The sequence below is a fragment of the Hyperolius riggenbachi genome, chromosome 9 (assembly GCF_040937935.1).
Source record: "Hyperolius riggenbachi isolate aHypRig1 chromosome 9, aHypRig1.pri, whole genome shotgun sequence".
Lineage (NCBI taxonomy): Eukaryota > Metazoa > Chordata > Amphibia > Anura > Hyperoliidae > Hyperolius > Hyperolius riggenbachi.
Window position 1 is genome coordinate 223,101,605 of NC_090654.1, and position 25,480 is coordinate 223,127,084.

A 25,480-nucleotide genomic window follows, 5' to 3' on the forward strand; every position below is an offset into this window, starting at 1 on the left:
TTTCAAGACAAACCAGGCTTTCGATGGGGGGTATTTAGTCCCAAGAACAATTTTGTTTTCTAGGCATTTTAATTGAAAAAAGGGAACAAAAATAAAAAAAATGCATTATTTCTCAGTTTTTAACAATTCCAGTTTAAAGGGAACCAGAGACGAAGCACCCTTGTGTATTTTACCATGTATATCAGTAAGAACATTAGAGAAAACACTTACCATGCTCTTTGTTTCATCCTCACTGCTAAAAGTGTCTGTTATCAGCAGTCATAAGAATCCCAGACTGCGCATTCAATCTGGCTTTGCTGGGAATGATTATTGCTGAGTCATTATAGCAGAGCCACAAGGGGGCAGGCTTGGGCTTGAAAAGACACCACAGAAGACAGACTCAGCTATAATCTTTCCATAGCAAAGCTAGACTGAGCAGCCTGAGTGCTCAGTCTGGGATTCTTATCTGAGGTGATAACAGTCAGATTAAACAGAGAACAAAGAAACAAAGAGCAGATTAGGTGTTTACTGTCATGTTCCCACTGATTTATAAGGTAAAATACATGAGGGTACTTCATCTCTGGTTCTCTTTAAAAATAAAAAGTGCCACAGGGATAAAACCATTCCACCAGTTTTATGTCCCCCCCTAATATAGTCAGATGGGCCCCGAGTATCAGCCCAACCCTCCCAGTTTAGCCAGAGGTGACCCCAATATCAGCACCCCCAGTATAGTCAGATGTGTCCGTTGTATCTACCACCCCCCAGTACAGACAGACAGTAACGCCGCCAGGATTGGCACCCCTCATTATAGGCAGATGTGTGCCCAGGATAAAATTTCCCATTACAGCCATATGTGCCCCCAGAATTGCCCCCCCCCAATTATAGCCAGATGTGCCCCCAGTATTAGGTTACCCCCCCCCCCCCAGGTAACCAAATGATCCCCCATTGGCAGATGCCATCCCCCCAGTTACCCAGATGCCTGGCAGTTGTTTTGGCACCCCCCCCCCCCCAGTGTGGATAGCCAAATGTATGTCCCCTCTCCCCCCCCCCCATCAGGCAGCCCCTTTGTGCACAGATGCCAAAAACATGTAAATAAAGCTGCCTCTCTCACCTTACCTCGTTCCAGCCATGAGCCTGCAGCCTGAGCATCCGATCCCAGCTCTGCTTCAGTATTCCTTACAAATTCCATGTTAGGACATTGTGTTATATTATTTGTTACCATGGTGACAAGCTGCCGGGACTCCTCCCAGGATGACATGATGTCATAATGATGTTGATGTCATAATGAGGTACAGGGTATAAAGCCCAGTCAGTGAAGGTCAGAAATGTTCATTGACTTTGGTCGCCGAACTGACTGGTTGCTTTCTGCGTTACTGCAAAAGCCACTAATCTTCATAGCGTTTTACTTGCTTAAAACCACCGTATTTGGCATTTACTGCCACTTTTTCCATCTGCTTATTAACTTCACAAGGTAAAAACCGTTTCTGTATATTACCAACCCAAGGAAATTAAACTATTTAATCTGTAAACAATAAGTAGGAATCACATTTGACTTTTAGATTTTTTATTTTTTTTTTAGCGTAGAATTTGAAATTTAGACTAAATTTGCCCTTTAAGCCTCATACATCTGTACAAGGACTGTCACCTAGCAGGGATCAGGATTCAATTATTTCCCAGGGATCCTTATACAGAAATGATGCAGCTGTACATTGATCCCTGGCCAAAGCATTGCCAGCCCAGTTCCCTCAGGTTCCCAGGTGGTCATTACGCACTGTGTACAGACCACCTGGAAACCTCAGTTTGAAATACACTGCACTGTACAGGGGCAAATCCAGGATTTCCAAGGGGGGGGTTTCCTGAAAGCGGTGTGTGGGCGTGGCCAAAACATGGTGTGGGTGGAGCCAAATACTAGCAGTTTCTAGGCTAAATTGCACCCAGGGTGAGGGCGTAAAATGCGCCCCCAACGTTTAGACAGGTATAGGTGCCCGCAGTATAGGTAGCCAGCTATAGGTCCCCCCCCCAGTATAGGTAGCCCATATAGTTGCCCCCAGTATAGGTTAGATAGGTATATGCCCCCAGTATAGGTTAGATAGGTATATGCCCCCCAGTATAGGTTAGATAGGTATATGCCCCCCAGTATAGGTTAGATAGGTATATGCCCCCCAGTATAGGTTAGATAGGTATATGCTCCCCAGTATAGGTTAGATAGGTATATGCCCCCCAGTATAGATTAGACAGGTATATGCCCCCCAGTATAGATTAGACAGGTATATGCCCCCCAGTATAGATTAGATAGGTATATGCCCCCCAGTATAGGTTAGATAGGTATATGCCCCCCAGTATAGGTTAGATAGGTATATGCCCCCCAGTATAGGTTAGATAGGTATATGCCCCCCAGTATAGGTTAGATAGGTATATGCCCCCCAGTATTGATTAGACAGGTATATGCCCCCCAGTATAGGTTAGATAGGTATATGCCCCCAGTATAGGTTAGATAGGTATATGCCCCCCAGTATAGGTTAGATAGGTATATGCCCCCCAGTATAGGTTAGACAGGTATATGCCCCCCAGTATAGATTAGACAGATATATGCCCCCCAGTATAGATTAGACAGGTATATGCCCCCCAGTATAGATTAGATAGGTAAATGCCCCCCAGTATAGATTAGATAGGTATATGCCCCCCAGTATAGATTAGATAGGTATATGCCCCCCAGTATAGGTTAGATAGGTATATGCCCCCAGTATAGACTAGATAGGTGGAGGAAGGTGCCCCTGTGTGGGGAGAAGATTGCCCTGGGAAGAAAAGAGAGAAAAAAATTGTGGCGGCGCCAATAAGGGATGCGGGAGCTGGCTTTATTCCTTGCTCCCTCCCTCCCTCTGAATTCCCCTCACCTGCGGTGATTGTGTGCCCGGCTCCCCCATGAGTGTGTGCGTAGCGGAGCGGTAGGTCCTCTTACCGCAGATCAGGCGCATCGGCAACTGGAGTCTCCTGCTTCCTGTTTACCATGACGTCACAGGAAGCATAGAGACTAGTTGCCGGTGCGCCTGATCTGCGGTAAGAGGACCTACCGCTCCGCTGCGCACACACTCATGGGGGAGCCGGGCACACAATCACCGCAGGTGAGGGGAATTCAGAGGGAGGGAGGGAGCGAGGAATAAAGCCGGCTCCCGCATCCCTGGGCCCCTCGCTCTAGTCAGAGTCCTTCTCGCCGCACACAGATATGAGCAGGCGGCAGCTGTGCATCTGTGGCTGCCGCTGCTCAGATTTAGAGGGAGACTTCCGGTCTTGGTGCAGGGGGGTGTTCTGTACACCCGGAACAACCCCTTCCATGCGCTTCTGCTGTAGGAGCAGAACAGAGGCCTCGGCCTGCACTCGGCTTAGTTGATCCAACAGGTAGAACGATCAGCAGAGCACTGAGGTGGGTCACATGCTATATTTTTGGCAGAGGCAGCCCTGACCGACCACCTTGGCTGAGAACCGTCTAGTATGCTCAAGGCTTTAGAAGTGATAGCATGCATCTGTCCCCTTCCAGAACAGCAATAACTTCTCTATACTAACTGGCTGGTGTGGTGTGCATGCACCAACCTCCAGTTCCAACAGCTGCCTGACATTGCTAAACCAGATTCATGCTTATATCCTTGTAGCCCACCTATGACAGAGAGTAATAAAGACCTCTTTAAAGGACCCTTTAAAGTAGCTATAGTCTACAGGGCCTCCAAATCCAAATGCTCTAAATCCAAGGACATAAGAAATAAGTAGATAATTATTGAGTGCATGCATAGCTTTACTGCTCTGCAGATAATTGCAGGGAAATTAAATGAATTATGTAAATGCTATAAATTAGATTATTGAAAGTTGAAGATCATCCCTATCTTGTATGACGTAAGTGTAAGATATGATAAGCTTTTCTGCTATAGTCTGAATATTTTTAGTTTAATCTCTAGTATTAGAATTAGAGATGAGCAAGATTGCTGTGTAAATAAATAAAAAAGCAAAAAAAAAGCAAAGTCAACCTGGACCGTGCATAAGGTGTGGGCTGCGTAAGCAGGGGTAGCTCACCTAGGCCGCCGCCTCCCTTTGCACTCCACGCTGCTTTCCATCTTCTGACACTTCTGCTTTTACAGCGAGAATTCTGGTTTAGTGGGCGGGAGTGTCAGAAGGGGAGGAGCCATATGGAGCTCATCAAAAGAGAGATAATGGCCTAGGTGAGTTACCCCTGCTTACAGATAATACACACTCTGCACGTTCTTGGTCGATTTAGCTTTTTGTAAACTTGATCTCACTCATCCTTGACTATAATGTTAATATGTGCAGTTATAGTGTTCCATTTGCCAACTCTAACACAGATTATTTCCTTTCTTTCCACAGACCATCGAGAAAGATTAGGCCAGGAGGTGCAGCGTAGCGGAATCCGTAAGGCCGCACATGATAGTGCAGCCTGCCAGGTAGGTAAGGGTTAAGTGGTCTGGGAGGTACGAGTGGGAGAGTAGGAGGAGCGGGGAAGTTAGCTTAGAAAAAGGGGGGGGGGGGGAGGCAATCAGTCAGGCGTTAGGTGACGAGCTGTGAGGACCTTGCCTGTCTGCATGATGGCTGATCTGGAGGCCCTCGTGGAAAGAATCCGAGCGGAGGCAGCATCTAGGGGTCCGGAGTGGGTCCAGCGGCAGATGGCGGCGATGGCGGCAGGTCCCGGCGAGGAGCCTCAGGATCCAGAGATGGCGGCGGGTCCCAGCGGGCAGCCACAGGAGCCAGCGAGGAGAGCTTCCAGGCCGCCGGAGCGGCTCAGTCCGGAGCCGACCTCCCGGTCGCAGCGTAGGAGTGGCAGCCCTGTTCCCCACCCTCCGGCGCCCCCTGCCAAGAGGCAGACAGCGGCAGGTGGGTCAGCCGGGAGGACCGACAGCGGGAAGGGCGCTTCATCTGGAGGAGGCAGGCGGGGGAAAGCGGCAAAAAAGGCGGGGGCGGCGGCCTCTTCACGCCAGGCCGCGCGCACCCCTGCAACGAAGAAGGGCAGCAGCAGTTCCAGCAGAGCGGGCACCTCCTCATCGCTGAGCGGAGAGGGGGGGGCTCGGGGGACCTCCACGGGCAGATCTTCCACCAAGAGAGGAGAGTCTTCAGCGGCAGCCAGTGGGGGAGAGCGTCAGGACGGCAGTGCAGAGCTGAGGAGCAGCCAGGCAAGACACGAGGCCCACCAGCATGGTGGGGCCTCCAGGGGGACGAGTGGCGCAGCACAACAGCTTGATGGAGCGGGACCCAGTGCAGCAGGATCCGGACCAGCGGTCGGGCAGGTGCAAGTACCTGCGCCACCAGGTGAGGCCTCTACAATGGCTAATGTTTATAGCATGTCTGGTGGGTCTGGTTTGGGGGTACAAGGGGTATCAGCGCAGCTTGGGGGAGGCTGGGGGGGTAATGCTCAGGCAGTCATTCTCCCAGCGTTGGAGTCCTTTATGATGGGTATGAGGAATTTGTTGGGGGGCTCCTCGCCGGCCGTGGGTTCACCAGTGGGGGCATGGGCCGGGCAAGCGCAGGCTCCAATTGCCCCTTGGGTGTTTCCACACAGGGAATTGCAGCTATTAGGTAATAGTTCAGTGGGGCAGCAATTAGCCCCAACGGGTGTAGTAACGGCGGAGCCAGGGGTGCCCCAGGCTCCGGCCCCATCGGTAACGGCCCCGACGGCTGCGGTCAGCTCGGAGGTAGCGGTGCAAACCAGTGTGGTTGCCTGGGGGGGGCTGCAGCGGGGGAGGCTGAAACAATTAGGCTGGCGGACGCGGCTAAGGCAGAAATGTATGTGTGCCTGACTGGGCCGCTGGGGATGCATTTGAAGGATGAGGTTCGGGAACGTATCTGGAAGGGCGAGTTCGTGGAAATTTTCTCACTGTTGCAACTCGCTAAGTTTAACTTGGATAAGGTAAAGTCTACCGAATCCAAGAAAGAGGAGGAGGAACGGCGCAGGTATCGTTTGATTCCGCGCACGTTCCAAAATTGGCTTCAGGCGTTTGAAATTTTGGCGTGCGGGATCGGCGAAAAGAGCCCCGAATGTTGTTCAGCACTTTTTTGCTACCAAAATGCTATTGGTGAGGCATACAGGAGGTACGGGGGGGATGCTTGGCTCAGGTATGATGAGTTGTTCATGCAGAGAAAGGCGGTTCGGCCCTCGGTGTGCTGGAACCACAAGGATATCGAGCTCTGGATGAGTTTGATGATACCAGCCACAGGGCAGCAGTCCTTTCGGGGACGGGAGGAGGCAAGTGGCACAGGTAAGTCGGGCAGCAGGACGAAGGGATTGTGCTGGCAATTCAATGACGGCACATGCAGATTCGGGTCCTCATGCCGTTTCAAGCATGAGTGCTCAGGATGTGGGGGATCGCATCCGGCATCAAGATGCTATAAGCAGAAGAAGGGAAGGGCTGCGGAGGCTGGAAATAAGAGGGAGGACTCCGGTGAGAGTTCAAAAGATGGAGCCATTTCTCTGTAGGTATCCACGGGCCGAGGATGCGGTGTTTTTGAGGCAGGGTTTTTCGGAAGGTTTCATCATACCCAGCCAATGTGCCCCGTCGGGTGTGGACCGACATAGGAATCTTAGATCGGCGTTGGAATTTCCCGAGGTAGTTTCATCAAAATTGGCTAAGGAATCGGCAGCGGGACGGGCAGCAGGGCCGTTAGATAACTGCCCACTGGAAGGTTTGATTGTCTCGCCACTAGGGGTGGTTCCTAAAAAAGAACCAGGTGCTTTTCGCCTCATACACCACTTGTCCTTCCCAAAAGGGTCATCAGTTAATGATGGTTTATCGGGGGAGGACACATCTGTAGTATATACGTCATTTGACGTGGCACTCAGATGGGTGAGGAGATTGGGCCAGGGTTCGCTTTTAGCTAAGACGGACATCGAGTCGGCGTTTAGGTTGCTTCCGGTCCACCCCTCCAGTTTTAGACTGCTGGGGATTGTTTGGGAAGAAAAATACTTTGTTGATCTTTGTCTTCCTATGGGATGTGCAATTTCATGTTCATTTTTTGAAAAGTTCAGTTGTTTTATTGAATGGGTTGTAAGAGAAGTGGCGGGCGTTCGATCAGTGATACATTATTTGGACGACTTCCTGTTTATGGGGTCGGCGAGTTCATCGGATTGTGCTTCTGCCCTGGCTGTGATGTATCAGATCTGTGAGTCGTTTGGAATTCCCTTGGCATTGGCTAAGACGGAAGGACCTACCACGTCACTGAAGTTTTTGGGGGTGCACATTGACACGGTTGCCATGGAATGTAGCCTTCCGTTGGACAAGGTCAGGGATCTACAGGTAACTATTCAGGCGGTGGTGGAAAAACGTAAGACGACTCTGAGGGATCTTCAATCTCTTCTTGGAAAATTGAACTTCGCGTGCAGAATTATGCCCATGGGGCGCATTTTCTGCAGGCGATTGTCAAGTGCCACGGCTGGCATCGCTTCACCCCATCACCGTATTCACCTGACGAGAGACATGAGGGATGATCTGGAGGTATGGCTAACATTTTTGCAGGATTTCAACGGCAGGTCCGTCTGGATGGAGGAGGAGGTGAGTAATTTTGACATGGAGTTATTCACGGACGCATCAGGGTCTCATGGTTTTGGCATTTTCATGGCAGGTGAATGGTGTGCTTCCCCATGGCATTCTTCATGGGTGGAAGCTGGGTTTACATCCAATCTGGTGTTACTAGAACTGTTCCCGATAGTGGTGGCACTAGAGTTGTGGGGTCAGCGGTTGGCTAACAAACGCATTCGGTTCAACTGCGACAACATGGGGGTAGTGCTAGCGGTTAACAGATTTTCGGCATCATCGCCGCCAGTGGTTCGGGTAATGAGAAAGTTGGTTCTGCTGTGTCTTCGATTAAATATTTGCATCTTTGCGGTGCATTTACCAGGGGTTGACAACATCATTGCTGATGCCCTCTCTCGATTCCAGTGGGACAGGTTCCGGGCAGCGGCACCGGCGGCGGAAGAGAGTGGGGTTCCCTGTCCAGAGTCGATGTGGAGGATTCCGTTCAAGTGATATCTCAGCTGATTAGGAGGTCCCTATCCGAGTCATCATGGGCAGCGTACGCGCCTGTCTGGGCAGCGTGGGACGCTTTAATGGGACAAAGCGGGAACTGCACGACGGACGAGGATAGGTCGTGCTTGCTCCTATATTTTATCGGAAAGAATTTTGCGGAGGGCACGTCAGCGGCGGCCATGTCAAAAAAGTTGGCGGCATTGGCCTTCTTGTTTAAGTTTAGAGGTCAGAGGGATGTGACGAAGGATTTTAGGGTGGGGCAGGCGATGAGGGGTTTCAGGGCCGGATCGGTTAAGAGGGATTCTAGGCGCCCTGTCACGGTGGAGGTCTTGAGGAAGGTGGTTTCGTCCCTGCAGGAGGTGTGCTCTTGCCAGTACGAGGTGGTGCTCTTTAGCACCGCTTTTGTTTTAGCGTTCTTCGGGGCATTTCGGGTAGGGGAGTTGGTTAGCAGGTCCAAATCCTCGGTGGGAGGCATCCTCGCTGGTGACGTCACGGTTCAGGACGGAGCAGTGTCCATCAAGCTTCGCAGGTCAAAGACGGACCGGGCGGGCAAAGGAAAGCTAATCACGCTTTTTCAGATGGGGGGCTTTTTGTGCCCCAGAGAGAATATTTTGCGGTTTCTACAGATTAGGCCGCATTCGGCGCTGGTCTTTTTGGCTCATGGAGACGGGTCGCCACTGACCCGTTTCCAGTGTACATCAATATTTCGCAAGTGCCTAAAAAAATCGGGATTTCTGCCCAGCGAATTTGCCTCCCACTCTTTCAGAATAGGGGCTGCGACTGAGGCGTCGCGCTGGGGCCTCAGCGAAGAGGTAGTTAAGAGGATAGGCAGATGGGACTCTGCTAGATACAAGTCTTACGTCAGGATGCATTTGATATAAAGATGATAGTTGTTGGGGAGATGAGTGTTGGTTGTTCTTTTGTTTTTCTTATTTGTCTTTCAGGTGGACCTGCCCTGGTGTGGATCTTCGGACACTCCTACGTCGCTAGGGGTGCGAGAAGAGCGGAGGTTCGCCCCGAGGGGCGGCAACTCGGTTTCCCGAGGCAAGAGGTCCTCATTCGGTGGCTGGGTTTCCCGGGCATGTTGTGGGCGCGGGTGTGGCCGGAAATTAGCAGACACGCAGGGTGGGACAGGGCCCCGGATGTGCTGGTTCTGCACGTCGGGGGCAATGACATAGCTTCCAAGTCCACTAGGGCCATCATTAGAGATATAAAATTTGATGTGCTAAGGCTTAAACGGGAGTTTCCAGCCACGGTGTTAGTGTGGTCGGATGTGGTGGCCAGGTCCTCGTGGAGATTGGCAGGGTCGGTTAGCAAGATTAACAAGGCCAGGGCCAAACTAAACAAAGAAGTGGCAAAATTTGTTACGTTAAATGGGGGCGTAGCTGTCAGGCACGTGGAGCTGGAGAACGATCTTCACTTGCTTCTTAGCAGAGATGGGGTTCACTTAAATGAGATTGGGACTGACCTGTGGGCGTTAGCAATTGAGGAGGGTATCCAGAGAGCGTTGAGGGTGTGGGCCTCTCTGCCGTGAGGGGTCACGTCGGTTCGTGGTGGAGGGGTAAGGGCTCCGAAGGTTGGTTGGTTTCTGGGGGGATTTGCCTTAGGTGCGAATCACCAGGTTAGGATCTCAGCAAGGAGAGTAACTCGGGCGCAAGCAGCTGTCCCTGTGCCGGTGACCGCGGCGGGGGCCGGTTCCAGGCTGCTTGCCAGTTAACGTTACATGCAATATGCTTGGTAACCTCGGACCCCCTTACCTCAGCTCTCTGGAAGTTTCTGGAAGTTACTTGTTTGGACATTATGTTTTGTTCAATAAACGGGCTGCTTTGGCCTATTAAATCCATGCTGGTGGTCGTCTGTGTTATTTGGGGTTGGTGGGTAGTTGGCCAGGAAGGCTAGGCTATACTACTATCAAGATTAGGCCAGGAGGTGCAGCGTAGCGGAATCCGTAAGGCCGCACATGATAGTGCAGCCTGCCAGGTAGGTAAGGGTTAAGTGGTCTGGGAGGTACGAGTGGGAGAGTAGGAGGAGCGGGGAAGTTAGCTTAGAAAAAGGGGGGGGGAGGCAATCAGTCAGGCGTTAGGTGACGAGCTCCCTCCCTCCCTCCCTCCCTTCTTTTGTTCTTGTACTTCTTTATTGCAGGTGGAACGTATAATTACTTTGCAGAGGATTCTTGATCTTCGTCATGGCAGCAGGAGGGGTAAGGGCTCCGAAGGTTGGTTGGTTTCTGGGGGGATTTGCCTTAGGTGCGAATCACCAGGTTAGGATCTCAGCAAGGAGAGTAACTCGGGCGCAAGCAGCTGTCCCTGTGCCGGTGACCGCGGCGGGGGCCGGTTCCAGGCTGCTTGCCAGTTAACGTTACATGCAATATGCTTGGTAACCTCGGACCCCCTTACCTCAGCTCTCTGGAAGTTTCTGGAAGTTACTTGTTTGGACATTATGTTTTGTTCAATAAACGGGCTGCTTTGGCCTATTAAATCCATGCTGGTGGTCGTCTGTGTTATTTGGGGTTGGTGGGTAGTTGGCCGGGAAGGCTAGGCTATACTACTATCATGTTTCTTCATGACATTCTGGAGAAGTTTAACTCCTCCTACATCAGTGAGGTCAACGAGCAGAATACCACCTGTGGCCAACCAGGCAGCTTAATACTCAAAAACATCGTATTTGGAGGAATTCCTATTGTGGTTATCGTAGGAGCCCCCATCTTTGTGTTGTTGCTGCTGACCTTTCTGTTAATTCAGAAAGTCTGGGATTTTGGCCGTCTAGCCTTGGTATACCAGTCATCACCTCATGCCAACGAGGTCATGGACTTGAAACAAGGCGTTTGTTTCAAACTCAGGGCAATCTTCTATACACGCTCCAGTGACATCTACAGGAGATGTGGCGAAGATGCCCTGCATTACCTGTCCTTCCAGCGAGAGATCATCCTTTTCCTGGCCATGGCCAGTGTCGTCTCCATTTTTCTCCTTCTAGCAATAAACATGAAGGGGACAAGGTATGGCACTGAACCAAGCCGATTTGGAAGGACAGTGATAACCAACATACTGGATGAAGACAGCTACTTGTGGCTGCATGTCTTTGCAGCCACAATTTTGTGCCTGATTTTCATCTACCGGATGAGTATTCATTCATCGTCCATAAAGTACCCAGATGAGGATCTCCTGACACACATAATCCTCATCCGTGGAATATCACCTAGTGCCGATGAGAAGACCATCTGGAAACACTTCAAGGAAGCCTATCCCACCTGCAAAGTGGACAATATCACTCTGCACAAGGACACTGGAATGGCTTACGTCACATTTTCAGAAAAGTCCATGGCCACCTTGATTCTAAAGGATTTTAATGCCATCACATGCCACAGGAAACCTCGGTCAAGTGTCAGTGACCTACTTAATTCTTCCAGCTGGTCTGTAGTTGTGTCCAACTACCTAGAGGACATTGAGTGGAAGAATGTTTCCGTGCGTGGCATAAAGTGGTGGGCCATCTGCCTGTCAATCAATATCCCCCTCTTCGTACTGCTGCTCTTCTTTTCCACCCCAGCAGTAATAGTTTCTGCACTGGACACTTTAAAGATCACACAACCTATCTACCATCTTCATGCTTTAATAAGCAGGTTTTTGCCAGCTGTATTACTCAGAGTGTTCGCTTTAATACTGTCAAGCATGGTCTACTATTCCGTCATATATGAGAAACACTGGTCAAAGTGTTGGGAGAACAGATTAATGCTGTACAAGATGTTCCCCTTCCTGATATTTATGATCCTGATATCACCAGCCTTTGGACTTACTAGTATAAACAAGTTCCTAGAATGGATGTATGACACATCACTGGCTGATAACATCAGACTGGCGTGCCTATTCCGGCCTTACCAAGGAGCCTTCATCGTCAACTACATCATCAGCACGGCTTTCATCAGCAATGGACTGGACTTGCTGCGGTTTCCCGGATTTTTGTACTATGTTTATCGCTTGCTCAAAGCCAAGTCCGCCGAAGAGAGACTCAAAGTCAAGCAGAGTCAGGCATCCGACTTCTCCTACGGAGAGAACTACGCCAGGATCTTATGCAATGTCACCGTTATTATGGCATACAGCAGCACTAGCCCTTTGGTGATACCCTTTGGGCTATTCTACCTCCTTCTCAAACATGCCATAGACAGACACAACCTGTACTATGTGTATCTGCCTCCTAAAGTGGGCAGAAAAATACACGATGCTGCTGTGACATTTTCTATGGCAGTGCCAATCAGCTGCCTACTGTGGCTCTTTCTATTTTTCCTCCTGAGGAAAGGATTGACAGTGCAGACTTTCACTATGGCAACTATTCTGCTCATGGTGACAACATTCACACTTCTTAAAGTGGTTTGTGCCTTCATCAAGCCTTTCTTACCATTCACCTACAAGATGGAAGAAATAAAACCAACATTACAGAGAGAGGACTCCAGTGTGATCATCAACATAGAGGGGGAGGAGCCACAGGAGTCTGACACAGACTCTGTAACAGAAAAGCCAGAAGAGTTCACCTTCTATAGGAACTATCCCTGAGAAGGTGATGGGTGGAGCTAAAAGCTGCAGTCACAACATACCTGGAACGCATGTGGATCTACACCCCTTGCTGCCCTGTAATGGGCTCCGGACTGCAGACTTCAAGGTATGTCTTTTCTATGGTTTATTTTGTCATTGCCTATTGCCATGTATATTGACATGCTCACTGATATATACATATTATATATATATATATATATATATATATATATATATATATATATATATATATATATATATATATATATATATATATATATATATACATACATATATACATACATACATACATACATACACACACTGACATGCTTATTTCTATATATACTGACACGCTCACTGCTTATTGCTATATAAACTGACATGCTCACTGCTTATTGCCACATATACTGACATGCTTACTGGTATTGCCATACATACTGACATGCCCAATGCTCATTGCCATATATACTGACATGCTCCCTGCCAACTGCCATGCATACTGACATGCTCACTGCTGATTGCCATACATACTGACATGCTTACTGGTCTTGTCATATATATTCACAAGCTCACTGCTTATGTATATATACAGTATATATATATATATATATATATATATATATATATATATATATATACTGATATGCTCACTGCTTACCGACATGCTTACTGGTATTGCCGTATATACTGACATGCTCACTGTATATATATATATATTTATATATATATATATATATATATATATATATATATATATATATATATGTATATTGACATGCTCACTGCTTATTGTCACACACACTGACACGCTTACTGGTATTGCCAATATATTGCCACGCACGCACGCACGCACGCACGCACGCACGCACGCACACACACACACACACACACACACCTTACTTCTATATAAACTGGCACGCTTACTGCTCATTCCTGAGGCTAGGTTCACAGTGGGACGTTACAGGCTCCACGTCAACAGAAAGTACTGCATGCAGTGCGTTATAGGGGGCTAAGCCGCGTTACACTGTTTGCACATCCACATCAGAGAGCACCAGGCGTTGCGTTAGGGGCACGTTATGTGCCCTAGAACGTCCCCTAAACGCAACGCCCCACTGTGACATGCTTACTGGTATCGCCATATATACTGACACACCCAATGCTCATTGCCATATATACTAGCATGCTCATTACTTACTGCTATATAAACTGGCATGCTCCCTGCCAACTGCCATGCATATCGGCCTGCTCCCTGCTTATAGCCATGCATACTGACATGCTCACTGCTTATAGCCATGCATACTGACATGCTCACTGCTTGAATGCAAATGCCATGCAGGTTGTATGCAACTTGGAACTGAGCCAATCAACACAGCAGAAATGCATTTAACCTCCTTAGCGGTAACCCCGTGTGTGACACGGGGTAAGCCGCCGGAGGGTGCCGCTCAGGCCCTGCTGGGCCGATTTACTTAATTTTTTTTTTGCTGGACGCAGCTAGCACTTTGCTAGCTGCGCCAGCACCCCGATCGCCGCCGCCGCGCGCCCGATCGCCGCTATCCGGTGCGGCGCGCGCCCCCCCCCCAGACCCCGAGCGCTGCCTGGCCAATCAGTGCCAGGCAGCGCCGAGGGGTGGATCGGGTCTCCCAATGACGTCCCGACGTCGCTGACGTCATTCCGCCCCGTCGCCATGGCGACGGGGGAAGCCCTCCAGCAAATCCCGTTCTTTGAACGGGATTTCCTGATCGCCTATCGCCGGAGGTGATCGGCGGGGCTGGGGGGATGCCGCTGAGCAGCGGCTATCATGTAGCGAGCCCTCGGCTCGCTACATGATTTAAAAAAAAAATAATTTAAAAAAAACTGCTGCGCTGCCCCCTGGCGGTATTTTTCATACCGCCAAGGGGGTTAATTAGCCCATTTATAAGCTGCATATAAATTGCATTACACTTGCATGCAAACTAGAAGTATCAGCACCTCATGGACCATCTCTATTCACCAACAGCAAGAATGATCATTTAACAATTAATCAATTTTTTTAGTGCTGAATTGTAAAAACTGCAGCACTTTGCAAAAAGTTGCTCTCTCTCTCTTTTTCTTGAATTACTTTCTCTAATCATAGATGTATATTTTGTATCACTACCTATGTATCCTGTATATTGGTATACAGTATTTGGACCACATGTTTAATAGCCTGTTGACTGACTCAGACCACTGGTAGTTGGGGATCTTTATGATCACAGTGTGCTTCAGTGGCATAGCTAAGGAGCTATGGGCCGCAGTGCAAGTTCTACATGCCCCCCCCCCCCCCAAGCACTCTACACGTGACAATTGTTACGGCTCGCCAAAACCTGCCAAGGACAACCACAGTGTCAGAGGTGCAAGAAGGGGCTGGGGAATTGCTTTTTAATCCTTATTATCATTCAAAACATTTATAGAAGTGATCATTACAAGCACAGGACCAATAAACAGCTTATACTGCAGATGAGGGAGGGCCCTACAGGGACCCTCTGGCTCAAGGGCCTGGTGCAGTCGAGACCTCTGCAATCCCCATTGCTACTCCACTGGTGTGCTTCATTGTAGTATTTGACACCACTACAGTGTTTTTTTTATTATTATTATTATTATTGTGTTATAATGAATAGATAACCCCTTCAGTACCAGCCCACTTAAAGAGACTCAAAGACGTAATATAGTACAGCTTTGATACTTACCCGGGGCCTCCTCCCACCCCATAAACACGTAGTCTCAAGCCGTCCTCCCGTGGTCTGCCGTTCAGCCGCGGTGATCTCCGTTATCAGTCTCAGTCGATGCCAGTCAGGGTCTACTGCGCATGCGCAGACCTCCCGGCGCATGCACAGTAGACCTGGAGTGACATCACTAAGCCTCATAACGGAGCTCACTGCGGCTGAAAGGCAGACCGCGGGAGGACAGCATGGGACTTAGACGTGTTTATGGGACGGGAGGAAGCCCCGGGTAAGTATCAAAGCTGTACTATAGTAAGTCTCTGAATCTCTTTAAGGACCAGAGATCGCTGGTACCAGAAACTGGCTCCTTCCGATGAATCGCTGCACATACTCGCCGCTACCGCCATCCACCTGTCACCTCAGGCCACCCACTTTGCCATCTCTATGACGGCAAAACTATGTCAGGAGCCGCCTTCATTGGCTCCTGATCGTGTGATCCCTGTAAGCCAATAGGAGCTGCTTACATCGATGACAGGGTCAGGAGCCAATGAAATCTGCTTCAGACTGGTTCACAGAGCTCTGCCTTCATAGAGACGGCAAGGCAAGTCAGCTGCGGTGGGGAGAGAGTGGCGAACGCGCGGTGGCAGTGATGTGAAATCTACACCATGGCAGGAATAACAGCATTAAAAAGGGCGTACATTTCAATTGTGTTGATACATTGGTATACCATGCATGAGCAGGATTTACAGGGAGATGGGTCATTTAGGATTTTAATGTTTTTCGAGCAACTTGATCCTTATTTATGTTGAGTAATAGAGTAGATAGATTATATTTATAAGAATAGCAGGTTTGGTTGTGTGCTTTTGTTGTTCCCATTTGTATGCATCTGTCTCTAGTTTGCATGACTAATCAGTTTGTGTTTTTCTGACAGGAAGGAGGATATGATTGGAGGTGACATAATGATGATGAGATGAAGAGCTCCCTGCCAGCAAAGAACTATCTACCATCAAGACTGATGGAATGATGAAAATAAAAGAAAATATTATTTTTGTAATGGTGTCTTTATTATAAATGTGTCATCATGTGCAAAATAGGATAGGAATACCTCAATCTAAAGCCCGGTATACACATCCAATCTTGATTGGCCAATGTTGCCACTTTCATGTAATATGAGGGCCAACAGATTCTGATTCTTGGAACAGATTGTGTAGGTAAACTCTCTTACTACATGGAAGCAGGGAAATCAGCCAGTTACATGTGAGCACCTTATCTCTGCATGACTGTTTATATAGCAGCAGTAAGAGTCTCATGGATGTACTGGAGTCCCTTATGTCACTTTAATAATACAGTAGTGTTACCCATAATAGTGCTGATCACGGGATGGGTGGCACTTCCATTTAGTCTTGGCTCACAGTGAGTCATAATGTTCATTTCCCTGCACAGCAGGGACACAAAGCAATGGAATGTAAAAGTTGTACCGCACGTTACCAAAGGTGTCTACGAAGTTGCGTCTCATACAGTCAACAAAAAGCATGCTTCGCTGTCACTATTTTGCGGTAGTGCGATGCATGCAGTGTGTTGGGATACCGCACCCTGTTACATCGCACCCACCGCACTGTGACTGTCGCATAGGTGGTGCATTGCAGTGGGGAAAGTGGCCGTTACGCTGCACACAATGCACCACTCGGAACGCAGCCAAAAGGAAGCTGTTGCCTGTTTGGGTTTTTTCAGTTTTGCAAATCTCAAAACTATGTCAATTAATAATTCCTCAAATGTAAAAAAAAAAAAAAAATGCAGTGAAGTCCGTGGGGATAAGTTTCTTGGGGTGAGGTTTGGCTTTATGAAAGTCAATTACACCCTGGCATGACATACAATATTTTTCACCTACTCTTTACTGCACATACAGGTATCCCCTTTGCTTCTGGCCCAGCTGCATCGGCATGTCATATTATCAAGGTCATTTATAAAGTTCTTCAGTGATCATCATCCTTCAGCTTAAGGTGCCCATACATTTACAGATACAACATACACTAAGGCCTTGTTCACATCATAAATTGCAATCGCTGACGCCAGCGTTTTGCGATTTTGTGTGCAATTTTTTTAGAGCCTCCTAGAGCTTACCTGCGCGGCAGCTTTTTTATTCACAGTGCTTTTCTAAGCGCTTCTGCAGAGTGATTTGTTTTTTCACTTCCTGGCGTCAGAAAGGACTCAGAAAAGAATAAATACAATGCACCTATTCTTAAAAGCGCTGGGGAAATCACTATACTAAGCGCTTTTTTCAAGCACTTTGCGATTTCCTTATAACTTCCATTGAGCGAAAACGCTCAGAAAATGGTACAGGCAGCACTTTGGTGAGCGGATCAGAATTGAACCGCTCAGATATGAACACTCATAGGGAATCATTGTACAAGTGCTCTTAGGGCGATTTCTGAAATCACCAGTGCTTAAAAAAACCCGAAAGCGCCCTTAGTTTGAACAAGCCTTTATAGAGGGGCCCCAGATGTGGTTCAAAGATCAATCCCTCTCAGATTAAATCTGATCAGAGAGAGCTCAAATTCTTCCACACACTTGACATGAATTCTTAAAATGGACCCAAATTAAAAATATTTATATGATTTCAGAAATAAAATCTATTTTCTAAATTATTATAATAATAAATCGCAGCCTTTTTTCAGCTGCATGATGACAAATATAAACTCTTACACTGATTGGAGGAACCCCTCCCTTCCTTTCATATTGCCGGGGCAGAATCCGGCAGACTGGTGGAGGAGATAAAAAACAAAACACAGGCTGCTACTGATGATGTCATGGGGAAGTGATCTCAGCTTGTGTGAGATTTCACATAGACGACGTCCCTGTGAGGGAGGGTAGCTGATGATAAACACACCCATGATCTAAAACCTCCTACTAAGCTCAGAAGTAATGGCTGCCACCTGTATAACCCTAGTTATGAAAAGAGGTTTAAAGCATGCACTGAAATGATCATAGGCTTGAAGGAGTGTTTATTTATCTTTGTATGTGTCAGAGTGTTGCAACTAAATATTTTGAATTAAAAAAATGTTTGGTTTGGGTCCGCTTTAATAGATTTCAGCATGAAACCTATAAAAGTGGACCTGGACTTCCTCTCTGCTCTAGAAGATACGCAACAGCATAATAGCCTTTAAAGAAAAACATTTATTTGTTACAGCTAATACAAATCCTGAAATAAATCTGCAGTGTTTCTACTTCCTGCTTTCATGGAAGCAGACATATCGTTAACAGCCTGTGTTTAACAAAAACCTGTAATGAAGAAAAAGTCCAGTCCCCTAGGGGGTACTTCCCTCGTGAGGGGGAAGCCTCTGGATCCTAACGAGGCTTCCCCCATTCTTCACTGTCCCTCCGTTGTCCAGCTGCAGCCCCCCGAAGTGCGGCGATGTCAATATTTACCTCCTGGGATCCAGCGCAGGCTACTAGCGGATCTCCCTTCGGAGAACCCGATCGATCCGCTCTACTGTGCAGGTGCGAGTCCTCTTGCGCCTATGCAGTAGAGCAGATACAAAGGAAGAGCCAGAACTGCGCCTGTGTCGGATCCCGGCAAGGTAAATAAATCAGCGCTTGTCAGGCGTGTAGGGGGAGGATTGCGGGATGCTTCGGGGGAGCCAGCGCTGGACTGCCTGCAGCTACAGGGATGGGGGAGCCCCTCCCAAGGTGAGTACCCCGCAGCGGATGGTTTTTTGTTACAGAGTTTCTTCAAGCCAATTAGGTCTCTGCTGTGGCTGTCAGTTAACACAGCAGAGGGATCAAATTACAACTTGTGCTTAGTTACGAATGAGGAGGAATTACACAGGCTAAACTCTCTAATTACATACAGGGTGCATTTCTTTGTTTTCCTTCTGCCCTGTGCAAGAGTTCAGGTCCACTTCAAAGATCTATGGAATGGCAGCATTGCACTGCTCAAGACAAATCACCCCGCAAATGACTCAGCATACACTACTAAATAATAGAGCGCAAACAGAGCAGACATGGCAGTAGTTACCACCAACCTCTTCCTGGGCACTGAAAGTGTGTGTGGGGGGGGGGAGACATTTGTTCACCACCTCGGCAAGGTACCTACTAATCTCATGGACTATATGCATTCATTGGAATGTTATAGCAGACAGTCTGAGAAGAGACCAAGTTTTAAATGCAGAGGGGACCTGAAGACCACTCACTCCAGCGCAAGGCTATTGCCATTCTACTCTTGTGTTGTCCTGGTACTTCCCATTAGTTTATGCCTTTCCATCTCTCAATCTGTATTCTAGGGAAATGAAAGAAGGAAAATACCAGAATAATTCTTACAAGCCCAGAACCCTACACTGCATGGCATGGTGGCTAAGGGGGAAGAAATATTGGCTTGTAAGACTAAGATTTGGGAAGAACATACAGATTGGGCAGCATTCACTAAGATTTACCACTTTCGATAATGCAGAAAACAGCTGATTTTACTGATCATTTAGTGAAGTGTCAATTCACTACTAATGCTGTTCCCGCATGGCAAGATGAAATTACCTCAATAAATGCCAGCAAATGTCAATTGACAAAGATCTAAGCATGCGGCAAAACCCAGTAACACATTCTCTAATTACACGCAGCTCTCGTAAGTTGAAACCAGCCTCCGGAATGCTTCAGAGTGGATATCCCATGACTGACATGAGCAGAGAGCCAATAATAACAGCCCCTATCTCCTGCAAGACCCTGTCTCCTTGCTGATAGAATGCGAGGCCTTCTCGGGAGGGTCAAGCTTTTCTACCCCCAGGCAGCAGAGGAAAGAGAGCAGGAACAAAAAACATTTCTCCTGCAGCCCTTCAGACATTTAACCCTTAAGGTTCCTGTTTGAAGATGCGGAGGAGCAAGTGGAGAAATCACCTAAGAATGGCATATTTAACCATTTCAGCTTGTAGGTATTTTTCACCCTATGCATCAGAGCAATTTTCACCTCCCATTCATTCGCCAATAACTTTATCACTAATTATCACAATGAATTGATCTATATCTTGTTTTTTCCGCCACCAATTACCGTATTTTTCGCCGTATAAGACGCTCCGGAATATAAGACGCACCTAGGTTTAGAGGGCAAAAACCAGGGAAAAAAATAAAAATATACTAAACCTGGTGCATGCATATTCCCGGAGCGTCTTGTACATATTCTCCCCCAAATGGTGTCCTACTGTGTCCCCATGTCTCCACCAGTGTGATCCCCCGTCTGCCCTAAGCGTCCTCCTGTGTCCCCATGTGCCATCATGTCTCCCCCATGTGCCCTCTGTGTCCCCATGTCTTCCCCAAGTGTCTGCCTGTGTCCTCCATGCCTGTTTCATGTGTCTGCCTTTGTCCCCACGCCTGTTTCATGTGTCTGCCTGTGTCCCCATGCCTGTTTCATGTGTCTGCCTGTGTCCCCATGCCTGTTTCATGTGTCTGCCTGTGTCCCCATGCCTGTGTCCCTCATGCCTGTTTCATGTGTCTGCCTGTGTCCCCATGCCTGTTTCATGTGTCTGCCTGTGTCCCTCATGCCTGTTTCATGTGTCTGCCTGTGTCCCCATGCCTGTTTCATGTGTCTGCCTGTGTCCCCATGCCTGTTTCATGTGTCTGCCTGTGTCCCCATGCCTATTTCATGTGTCTGCCTGTGTCCCTCATGCCTGTTTCATGTGTCTGCCTGTGTCCCCATGCCTGTTTCATGTGTCTGCCTGTGTCCCTCATGCCTGTTTCATGTGTCTGCCTGTGTCCCCATGCCTGTTTCATGTGTCTGCCTGTGTCCCTCATGCCTGTTTCATGTGTCTGCCTGTGTCCCCATGCCTGTTTCATGTGTCTGCCTGTGTCCCCATGCCTGTTTCATGTGTCTGCCTGTGTCCCCATGCCTGTTTCATGTGTCTGCCTGTGTCCCTCATGCCGGTTTCATGTGTCTGCCTGTGTCCCTCATGCCTGTTTCATGTGTCTGCCTGTGTCCCTCATGCCTGTTTCATGTGTCTGCCTGTGTCCTCCATGCCTGTTTCATGTGTCTGCCTGTGTTCCCATGCCTGTTTCATGTGTCTGCCTGTGTCCCTCATGCCTGTTTCATGTGTCTGCCTGTGTCCTCCATGCCTGTTTCATGTGTCTGCCTGTGTCCCCATGCCTGTTTCATGTGTCTGCCTGTGTCCCCATGCCTGTTTCATGTGTCTGCCTGTGTCCCCATGCCGGTTTCATTTGTCTGCCTGTGTCCCCATGCCTGTTTCATGTGTCTGCCTGTGTCCCCATGCCTGTTTCATGTGTCTGCCTGTGTCCCCATGCCGGTTTCATGTGTCCGCCTGTGTCCCCATGCCTGTTTCATGTGTCTGCCTGTGTCCCCATGCCTGTTTCATGTGTCTGCCTGTGTCCCCATGCCTGTTTCATGTGTCTGCCTGTATCCCCATGCCTGTTTCATGTGTCTGCCTGTGTCCCCATGCCTGTTTCATGTGTCTGCCTGTGTCCCCATGCCTGTTTCATGTGTCTGCCTGTGTCCCCATGTCGGTTTCATGTGTCTGCCTGTGTCCTCCATGCCTGTTTCATGTGTCTGCCTGTGTCCACATGCCTGTTTCATGTGTCTGCTTGTGTCCCCCATGCCTGTTTCATGTGTCTGCTTGTGTCCCCATGCCTGTTTCATGTGTCTGCCTGTGTCCCCATGCCTGTTTCATGTGTCTGCCTGTGTCCCCATGCCTGTTTCATGTGTCTGCCTTTGTCCCCATGCCTGTTTCATGTGTCTCCCTGTGTCCCTCATGCCTGTTTCATGTGTCTGCCTGTGTCCCCATGCCTGTTTCATGTGTCTGCCTGTGTCCCCCATGCCTGTTTCATGTGTCTGCTTGTGTCCCCATGCCTGTTTCATGTGTCTGCCTGTGTCCCCATGCCTGTTTCATGTGTCTGCCTGTGTCCCCATGCCTGTTTCATGTGTCTGCCTTTGTCCCCATGCCTGTTTCATGTGTCTCCCTGTGTCCCTCATGCCTGTTTCATGTGTCTGCCTGTGTCCCCATGCCTGTTTCATGTGTCTGCCTGTGTCCCCATGCCTGTTTCATGTGTCTGCCTGTGTCCCTCATGCCTGTTTCATGTGTCTCCCTGTGTCCCTCATGCCTGTTTCATGTGTCTGCCTGTGTCCCCATGCCTGTTTCATGTGTCTGCCTGTGTCCCCATGCCTGTTTCATGTGTCTCCCTGTGTCCCTCATGCCTGTTTCATGTGTCTGCCTGTGTCCCCATGCCTGTTTCATGTGTCTGCCTGTGTCCCTCATGCCTGTTTCATGTGTCTGCCTGTGTCCCCATGCCTGTTTCATGTGTCTGCCTGTGTCCCTCATGCCTGTTTTATGTGTCTGCCTGTGTCGCCATGCCTGTTCCATGTGTCTGCCTGTGTCCCCATGCCTGTTTCATGTGTCTGCCTGTGTCCCTCATGCCTGTTTCATGTGTCTGCCTGTGTCCCCATGCCGGTTTCATGTGTCTGCCTGTGTCCCCATGCCGGTTTCATGTGTCTGCCTGTGTCCTGCATGCCTGCTTCATGTGTCTCCCTGTGTCCCTCATGCCTGTTTCATGTGTCTGCCTGTGTCCCCATGCCTGTTTCATGTGTCTGCCTGTGTCCCCATGCCTGTTTCATGTGTCTGCCTGTGTCCCCATGCCTGTTTCATGTGTCTGCCTGTGTCCCCATGCCTGTTTCATGTGTCTGCCTGTGTCCCCATGCCTGTTTCATGTGTCTGCCTGTGTCCCCATGCCTGTTTAATGCATTTCCGTATGTCTCCATGCCAGTTTGTGATCCCCACGAGTGTATAGTCTGCCCGCTCCCGCTGTGTCTCTTATCATCCTCCCCCGTGCAGTTGCTGCCCCCCCCCGGGTGTTTATCTGCAGAGGCGTACCTCTCCTTCATGCCCGCAAGGATTAGAGACCTCCTTCACAGCCACGCAGCTTGCTCTAGTGATGTGGCTGTGAACGAGGTCTCTAATCCTTGCGGGCATGAAGGAGAGGTACGCTGCTGCAGATAAACACCCGGGGGACCAGCAACTGCACGGGGGAGGATGATAAGAGACACAGCGAGAGCGGGCAGACTATACACTCGTGGGGATCACAGGCAGGGAATCCCCGATGTCGGCGGTTCATATTGGCGGTCACTTGTCAGTCGGGGATTCCCTGCCTTTGCCGTATAAGATGCAGGGACTTTTTCTCGCCGTTTTTTGGGGAGAAAAAGTGCGTCTTATACGTCTTAAAAGGATTTAGAAAATCCACAGCTACTAACTCTATCCTGGCCTATTTGAGTTACTACCCCTGACACGTATTGGATGGAATACCTTATAGTCAATTCCTGCGTTTGATGTGAAACAATAGTAGACAGGAAGACTTTGAGGTCCAGTGTAAAGAGCTGGGGGTTAGATTACTGTCTAGAGCAGGGGTCTCAAACTCGCAGCCCTTGATACATTATGTTGTGGCCCTGGCCGTCAAAAGCTAAAGAGACACGTAAGCAAACTATTTTTGCCTATTTTACCTTATAGTTCGCTTCAGTGCTCCCAAGTAATCCGCCGCATCCCCGCCGCTAAACGAGGGCTGCAGAGCCCCCAAATCCCCCGGGCAAACATCCACGACTGCGCTGAGGGGCAGTCAATCGCTGCCTCTCCCCGCCCCTCTCTGTGAAGGAAGAGTGAGAGGGACGGGCAGAGGCGGCGATCCGCCGCTATTGACGTCATTCCAGGAAATGCCGGCGGATTGCTCCCCGGGGCAATTTAAGGGCTCTGCAGCCCTCGTTTTGCGGCGGGGACACGTCAAATCCCTTATGCGGCCCAGCCTCATCCTGACTTTGCCTCCTGCGGCCCCCGGGTAATTTGAGTTTGAGACCCCTGGTCTAGAGGGTACCCACTTTCTATCCTGATTGACGCATACAACAGAGCCAATGGACAGAAAAGAGAAGTTCTCCTCTGTCGCAAAAAGAGAAATAAAAAATCGTTCAATCTTGATACTGGGAAATCGCCTATTCCCTTTGTTTTCAATTTCTCACCTATGGCTCAAAGGATACATCAGTCTGTGAATAGAAACTGGGTAGACCTAGTAAACAGCCATAGGGTAGGTCCTAAACCAGGAACGGATCTAGACCAAGTTGCGCCTGGGGCAAGGTCAGGTTTTGGCGCCTAAACTGCCATTCCCCATCCAAATTTTGACGCCTTTTTAAGAATTCAACAAACTGCGCCTGGGGCAAGATACCCGCTTGCCCCCCCCCCCCCTTCCCCCCCTAGATCCGTCCCTGTCCTAAACTACAGGAAAAACCACTGGTCACCTTTAGACAGGCTCGGACTATTGGGGACATTCTGGTCAGGAGCAATTTCAGGGAGAAAAGGGAGACCGATTGGTTAACCCAAATGAGACCTGTAGGGAATTTCTGTTGCCACAATTGTACTCCTTGTCACCAGTTTCTCCCTGGAAAATCGATCACTTTAGGAGGGTATAAAATTACCTTTAAGGAACTCCTCCACTGTAAATCAATGTTTGTGGTGTATGTGGTGCTTTGCCTATGTAGACGTTTCTACATCGGAAAGACAACGAGACCGGTGTGTACTCGTTTCCAGGAGCACTATCGGAGCCAAGGCTGCCAGATTTCTGTGAATATATCCATTGTGTTTGCTATCAGCCTCTCTGAGATGAGAATTTCAATGATTATAGTTTTAGTCATATCTACAGAATGACTAGGCCATGCTTACTAGGCTGCCTGGCAATACTGAATCAGGCAGCCTTGGAAATATGAAGGGCCAACCTGTGATGTGGGTATTTCCACACCCACGGCTTATCGGCCAGTAAAAGCATCATGGAATCAGGGAGGGGACAGTATTCTCAAGAATCGTGCTGATAAGGGCTACAATTTCCAACCAATATCTCTTAATTATCATGCAAAACCACCATTCATCAGAACAAATTCCAGCACAACCACAGTGTCTGAAACACAAGTCTGATCTTATCTGAATCACATTGGCTCACAGTGATCACAGGGTCAGAAGCCAATGAAATTGGCTCCTGACTGGCTCACAGAAGTCTGCTGTCATACCGACAGCAGGGAGAGTGAGCTGCAGCAGCAGGAGAGTGGCGTGATTGGCGGTAGGAGCGAGTCCGTGCAGCATGACATCGGTAATCCCGGTTTTTGCACCAGCAGTCTCTGGTCCTTAAGAGGCTAGAGACTGCTGGTATTGAATTAAGATACATTTTTCTTGTATTACTGTATTATTTAAGAAGATACAGCTATTAGTACTGTTTAAATGATTTTTTATATTATTCTACATTGTACACTTATTATGACTTT

The 25,480-nt window shown here is 48.8% G+C and overlaps 1 long non-coding RNA gene and 1 pseudogene across 1 annotated transcript; both read left to right on the plus strand.

The window, feature by feature from the left end:
* Positions 1-10,549: 10,549 nt before the first annotated feature.
* LOC137533597 (CSC1-like protein 1 pseudogene) lies at positions 10,550-12,307 on the plus strand (annotated as a pseudogene).
* Positions 12,308-12,381: 74 nt separating this feature from the next.
* Positions 12,382-16,255, plus strand: LOC137531903 (uncharacterized). Its single transcript, XR_011023801.1, has 2 exons — positions 12,382-12,647; positions 16,133-16,255. It is a non-coding gene; the product is annotated as an uncharacterized lncRNA (long non-coding RNA).
* The last annotated feature ends 9,225 nt before the right edge of the window (positions 16,256-25,480 follow it).